This window comes from Tupaia chinensis, unplaced genomic scaffold, assembly GCF_000334495.1.
Source record: "Tupaia chinensis unplaced genomic scaffold, TupChi_1.0 Scaffold144197_1, whole genome shotgun sequence".
In the NCBI taxonomy this organism is placed as follows: domain Eukaryota; kingdom Metazoa; phylum Chordata; class Mammalia; order Scandentia; family Tupaiidae; genus Tupaia; species Tupaia belangeri.
In genome coordinates this window covers 438,284-445,126 of record NW_006204054.1, presented here as the reverse complement: position 1 = coordinate 445,126, position 6,843 = coordinate 438,284, and the positions used below count along the sequence as shown (strand labels likewise).

Genomic DNA, 6,843 nt, shown 5'->3' with positions numbered 1-6,843 from the left:
AGAGAAAGAGGCCGTGGAAACCCAGGCAAGGAGGCTTGGCTCAGCCTGGGACCAGGGTAGGCTGGCTGGGAAACGCAACACTCACGCCTAAAAGGAGTTAAGCAGGCTGGGGATGGCTGGCCTCTGGCCAGCTCAGGGCTACGAGGAGAGCGGTGGGTAACTGAGCACAAGGCAGAGCAGGGACGGGCTCTGCAAGACGTGTGCATCTTGCCCGTAAGGTGGGAGCCACAGCCCTTTGCCCCTTGGAATGGCCAGCTATCACCTCTTCCAGGCAGTCTCCTCAGCCCTCCACTGTCGCCTAGGCTGGTGCAGTTCCTCCTGTGTGCCACACTGACCGTCCCTGTGGCCCGAGCCTGCTACGCAGCCCTGCAGCCCAGCCACTTGTGTGCGTGCCCGCTTCCCCTCCACGAGCAAATGAACGAATGAAATGGTGGTCAGTGTGGCAGACAGCGTGAGACCCTGGGGAAGTCTGAATTCAGGCGCGGGTAGTGGCCGGAAAGGACAAGCAGCTCTGTAGGAGCGGAATGCTGACAAGATCCTCTGGTGTCCTCTCGGCCCCCAAAAGTCAGTTAAATGACAACCAAGTTGGTCATGAAACTTTCCCGAACCCCTGCATTTTCTTGCTTGTAAAGAGGGGGTAAAAGACAAACCGACCTTGGATGACCCAGTATTTAGTGCAGGGTAAGGCTGAGGGGGTCCCCCCATGGGGGTCGCGAGCTGGAGCTTCACCCTCTCCCAGCCAGTTCCGCCCAAGCCTGAGCACTGAGTGGGGGGTGTGTGGAAGGAACACAGCCCAAAGGTGGGACAGAGCAGGGTCATGTGGCCTGCCCAGATGGGCCACCATTGTGGCAGGGGACCTGGAGCCCTCGGGTCCCAGGGCGTGGTAGCCATTCACTTAATTCCGATTTAGTCAATGAAGATCCAGAGCTGGGACAGCAGCCGTGAACGCGACACCATCCCTGCCTCCTGAAGCTCAGGGCCCAGCAAGAGAACTGCTGAATATTCTGATGAACAAATAAACACAGAACGCTGCAAACGGTTGCAAAGGTTACAAAGAAAAGGGAGTAGGAGGATGAACAGAAATGTGGGGGGTGGGCAGCTGAGCAGAGACCCGAATGAAGCCTTTTGTCTCTGGGTACAAATCTCTCTCCCAGGAGCCTGTAGGACACCCAGAGAAACGAAGTCCCTGCTGGTCAGGATGCCAGGGACATGCCCTCCTGCACCTAGTGGTAAGGGAGCCTTTCTCTTCTGCCTCCCAGTCCCCAAAGGCTAGAGGCAGTGGGCAGGCCCCCAGCCAGCTGATCTCACACAGCTGCAGGACTTAAGCTCTGGGTCCCACGTCTGGCAGCAATGGGAGTTTTCAGAGTCCAGAACAGGCAGGGGTCGGGGACTCCTGGTGTGGGTGGCCCTGATAGATTGGGGCTGGGGCTGCTTTCTCTTTTTCTTTCCCTCTGCATCGTAGCAGCGAGGGACACCAGTCTGCTGGAGACAATATTGCCCATTCACACACGCAGCTGGGGGACCCTAAAACAGGAAGTCCCTTAAAGTGTCAAAGACATGTGAGTCAAAAGACAGAGAAGCGGATTCTAGAGACTGCTCTTGAGGCAGAAGTCAGGGAAGAGGAAGCAGTGGCATCACGAGACGTTGGCTTTCGCTCCTGCATCGGGTTCAAAGTGAGGGCTTCTGGATCCCAAAGTGCCCCACCACCCTGGTCTCCAGCCCCCTTCATTCTACTAGGAAGCCATTTCACGACCGGGTGTCCCTCCGCCCTGATGCACTGTGATGGTGAGAGTATAGTTTACTCTGCCAGAACGCTACTCTCCCTCCAACCTCCCGCTCTGATGCCGAAAGGCAGCAAAAGAGAAAGCAGCTCCGCCCCAAGCTACCAGGGCCCAGCCACACCGGGGGTCCCAGACCCTTCCTGTCTGGACTCTGAAAACCAGAGACCCAGAGCATAAGTCCTGCAGCCATGTGAGATCAGCTGGCCCGGCGCTGCCATCCCCCAAGTTTCTGCTGAGACCTGGACACTTGTGGCACTGAAAACAGTCAGTGGCTCCTTTCCACCCCCAACCACTGGCTAGACTGGCTGAAACACCCTGGAAATGGTGTAGTTAGGGGCCCGCCTCAGGGTTCAACTCTGCTCCAGACTGGGCTCTGAGGGGCCGGCCACGACCCCAAGTCACCCTGCACAGCTGTCTGCTGTGTCTGGGCGGGAGGGGCCAGCTGAAGAAGGACTCAGAGGCTCTGAGGCCTGGCACACAGGGGGCTTCCAACAGGCGCGCAGGCCTCTGAAGAACGCTGTCACAGGGAGAAGTCACGCCGCTCTCGGGCACAAGTCAGCAGAGGGGCTCAGAGAGCTGAGCGTCACCAGCACTGGGGACAGGGAGCGCCGGTGGAGGGCTGGAGTGGCAGAAGCCGTGTAGGAGAGACAAGGGGTGCAGAGGCCCTGGCGGAAGTTCAGCAAGAGCGGGGAAAGGAGTCTAGGATGGAGGTGCAGTCTTAGTTGGGGCAGTGACAGGGAACTCGGGACACTTCTGGAGTCCGACACGGGACCCTCCCAAGTCTGTGGGACTTTCTTGCTGCATGGCCAGAGTTTGGGAGCAGCGAAGGGATCAGATGGGCCAGTGGGCCCTTTCCTGGACAGGGGAACAGACATCTGCGAGCTGCTGCAGGACCGAGGACCAGAGAAGCGGGAGTCACGCCACACGGGGCCAGGAGAGTAGGGTTAGGATTCCTTCCTCCCAGGTTAGAGACGCAGCACTGGGCCGCTTGCCTCTTCCTCCCTGGACCGAGAGGATGACTTGGAAGGCCGCTCTCGGTGGAGCTGTCTGGGCCCGAGGGGGCTGGAGACTGCCTTCTCGCCCGGGGGTCTGGGCGCAGCTCACCGCCCCGGGGGTTGTGGCCCGGGGGTCGGCGGGTGGGTGGCGCCCGATCCCACCGCCGAGCTGCGCAGCTGGTGGGGTCTTCCCGCACACAGGGTCCGAGGGGCAGACTCCGGGCACCGCCCCTCCGGGGCCGTGGGCGGGGCGTGAGGAGGGGGCGCCCCGTACCCCGCCCCCGCCGAGAAGGGGCGCCACCGGCCCCCCGCCCCGGGACCGCCCCCCGCCCCCCACGGCTCTCGCGGGACTTTCTCGGCACCGCCCTCCGCCGATTAAAGGGGCAACGTCCGCCCCGACGCGCGGGAGCGGCGCACAGGCGCGCTCGGCACCATAGAGACGCGAGCTCGTTTGCCTAGAGTGTCACCTGCTCGCCCAACCCCTCCCCCAAGCGGCGTCTACGTCGCGCCTGGGACTCGCCGCCCGTCTTCCCGTTCCTGGCGCTCAGGCAGGAGAGGAAGCGAAGAGACTAGGAGCTGAGGACAGCACCATGGAAACCCCACGGGACGCTCTAACGCGCTCTGCGTCACGGAGTTGTCTCTGACCGCTTCCGGAAGAACGGCCCGCCGCCATGTTTCTGCGGGGCTTTGAGGTCACTTCCGGGGCCCTGAGCGGGTACTTCCGCTTGGATGGGCATGTGGGAGTGTCTCTTAAAAGGGCGATAGCATACACGCGTCGCTGTGAAAATGACCGCGGTGACTTAAGTCGAGTGTTTCCAGTGTGGCAGGCGTTATAAGCACTATTTAAACGTTAATCCATGTGCCCGCCACGAGCGCGGTTTTCTCCAGGCTCACACGAACGGCTCGTGCCCGCAGACCATGAATGCACGGCCTCCTGCATTCTTCCTGCGAACATGTAATGAACTCTGCATTTGTTTTGCTCTGTGGTGGGCACTGAGGGGGAGGGTAAGCCTAGGTGTTTATTACACAATGCGATGGGAGAAGTCCACGGGCTAGTGGCACCGCAGGCGGGACCCCTACCTCCAACTGGGGAGGGCATGCGAGGAGAGGGTCTTGTCAGCGGGGGGTTCACAGAGACGGTGATCTTTAGCTGAAGGCTGTCGGATTCTCCAGGTAGACCTGGCGCCAAAAGAGATCCAGGGAAAAAGTAAAAGGGTTCAGGGAATTGAAAGTATTTCATTAGGGCTCCAGAGGGTGATTTGGAAAGCTGGCTTGGAGCTAGGTTGGAGCAAGGTCGCCCACGTCCTGTGTTTAGCTTATTTATTTACTTAGTTTTTGCCGTGAGCAAGGCTGGAGGTGTCGTCACAGTTTTACGGGTAATGACAGTCAGGCTTTTGGTTTTGAGGGGTTCAGGTAGTGCTGGCGGCAGCAGTGGGAGACCATACAGGCGGGGGCCACAATGAAACCAGGGCGGGCAGGGCGAACAGATTCCCAAGTCTCGGTGCCTTTCCTCCTGCTGCTCCTCCTAGAAAGACCTGCCCTACCTGCCTTCTCCGCCTGCACCCCGAACCGCTCGGTGACGTCACGTCCAGGGGCAGCCGGGTGCAGGGCTCGCCAGATCCGTTGCACTCCGTCGCCCTCTGGCGGCCCTCCGGGGAACAGGCCTGCGGTGCCCTCTCCCGCAGCTCTGTGCCAAGGAGAGTTAAAGCGCGACTGTGTCCAGGGAATCGGGCGAATCCGGTTCTGCTGGGTCGTCGCCTTGGCGAGTTACCTCGAATCACCTTGCAAACCGCAGTGACTTCATCTGGGAGATGAGGGGGTTGTACCGGATCAGTTTTCCCCCTAAACTCAACCGTTTAGCAAATTGGGACGCTTTTTCTCATTTCTCTGCTGCAGGCCATTAAAATTATACAGAAAAGTGATATGTATGTTTACTAATTACTCAATAAAAACTGTAACAAAAGATGTACTTAGAGCTCTTTTTGTTTGCTTCTTTTTTTCCTGAAATGACTTATTACTGAAATTAGACGTGCACCGCATGCACTGCATTGGTTTAGGGGCATATCCTGGCTGTCAGGAGTCACTTTTAAAAGACCTGGTTGCAAATTCTGGCTTCTCTGCTTTCTAAACTGCATGACCTTGAGCAAATCACTTAACCTCTCCAGATCACAGGCTTCTCGTTTGAATCACAGTTGTAAGAATTCAGTGAAAGGCTGTCTGGAAAGCAAATCCCTCAACATGCCTTGCCCACCTTCTCTGCTGAACTTTTCTTTTGCTTTTATTGCCAGCGTGTATTTTCTTTCTTTATCTTGTTTTTTTCTCTCTCCCCCCCACCAGAATGAAAGCTCCATGAAGGCAAGAATTTCCTCTGTTGGGTTCACTGATGTATTTTCAAGCTCCCAAACAGTAACACACAGTAGGTGTTCAACAAGGAGACACTGTGGGGCCAGCAGGTGGCATAATGGTTACGTTGGTTGGAGTCCTGGACCTGGTTGCTTGAAAATCATGCCAGGGGCCCCACAGGTGGCGTGATTTAGGGCGCTGGACTCTCACATGGCCAACTGCGATTTGAGTTCTGGACCTGATGACTTGCTTTCTCACTTTCCCTCTCACTGTCTCTGTCTCTCTCTTTTCTCCAGCGAGCACACGTGCTCTAAGTCATAAGCCTCTAAACATAAATAAATAGATGCTGAATGAATGAATGAAGGTGCCTGATGCTGCACAGTGACTTGGGGGTGGAGGGAGGTGACCAGGCCATGCTCTAAACAGAGGCTCTGGCTGTCCCTCATGAGTCCCTGGGCAGGGCCTTGGTGAGGAGGACTGGGCTGGGACTATGCGGGCTGAGCCTGGCCCGGACTAGGTAGGAATCGGGGTAGGAGGCGTGAATGGTGAGCAAAGTGAGAACAGGGAAAGGAAGGAGGACACCCATACCAAAACAGGAAGCTCTGAGTGAGACTTGGGGAACCCCTGGGAAGGGCAGGGAGCGTCTAGCTGTCCTTAAAGCAGCCTCATCAGCTGATGCATGCTGACCTCCGAGGAATGAAAATAGTTCCTGGGAAAACTCCTCCAGCACTGGGAGTGCATGCAGAGGGGGCAGGGGAGGAGAAAGGAGCAGGTGGGGAGGCGGACACCTGGGCTACCTGGAAGGCAGATACATGGGACGGCCTGTAGTCCTTTCTTGGGGGGATTTCAGAAGGTCCAGGGAGAAGCCGTGATGGGGCCCTGGGGAGATCCTTGCTCCCTGTCCCTTTCAGGAAGAACCCTGGGGACAGGGGAACAGAGGACCAGGGTTGTCCTCACGCAGACTTCAGAGTGTTATTCTCCCAGTTTTCCAGAGGAGCAGTCTGAGCCCCTGGGTGAAGATGTGGTTGGCCAAGATCCCCACATGCCTGCGACACCAGAGCCCACACAACCCCGAGTCCCTGCTTCGAAGCAGGGAAAACAAAAGCAAGCTAAGCACAGAGACAATCACAGGGGACCAGACAGCGGGGAGCGGAGGTGTGGGAGGCAGGTGGGCGGGCCTCTTTGAGAGCCGACTTTCCAGCTGAAGGAGCCGGCTGAGGAAGGCATCTGGGCAGAGAGCGCGGCAAATCCACGGCCTGCGGCCCAGCCCAGCGGGGAGCGGGAGGTGCTGGGGCTGGTGCAGGGAGCCAGGCGGGAGGCCTGCAGTCACCTGCCCCGTCTGCCCGAACTGCTGGGCGCGGTGGCAGGCACACCCCAGACCCTGGCTGGCTGCAGGGCTGGAGGGAGGCCCGTGGCACAAGGACCCTGTCCGGGAGCTGCCCTCTTTCTCTCTAATTATTTTTATTATTTTTTTAATATTTTTGCCATAAGTTGAGTATGCTTGCTGGTAAGAGACAGAGGGAGAGTGAAAAATCTCCCCACAGAAGAGATGGCCACATCGCAGTCCCTTCTCCTCTTTTCTCCTCTCAGGACTTTGGACATACGTGCACATGTGCCCAGCATGATTTTAAAAAAATTTTTTTAGGGAACCAGCAGTTAGCGTAATGGCTATGTCGCTGGACTCCCACGTAGTCGACCACGGTTCGTGTCCCGGACCCGGTGGC

The 6,843-nt window shown here is 57.8% G+C and overlaps 1 protein-coding gene across 1 annotated transcript in view; it reads right to left on the bottom strand.

Annotated features, from left to right (window-relative positions):
- GGA1 (golgi associated, gamma adaptin ear containing, ARF binding protein 1) overlaps nucleotides 1-981 on the bottom strand; it is a gene marked incomplete in the record, with an annotated part of 27,037 nt that extends 26,056 nt beyond the window's left edge. The window contains 1 exon segment of the mRNA XM_027767358.1: nucleotides 896-981.
- Between the last annotated feature and the right edge of the window lie 5,862 nt (nucleotides 982-6,843).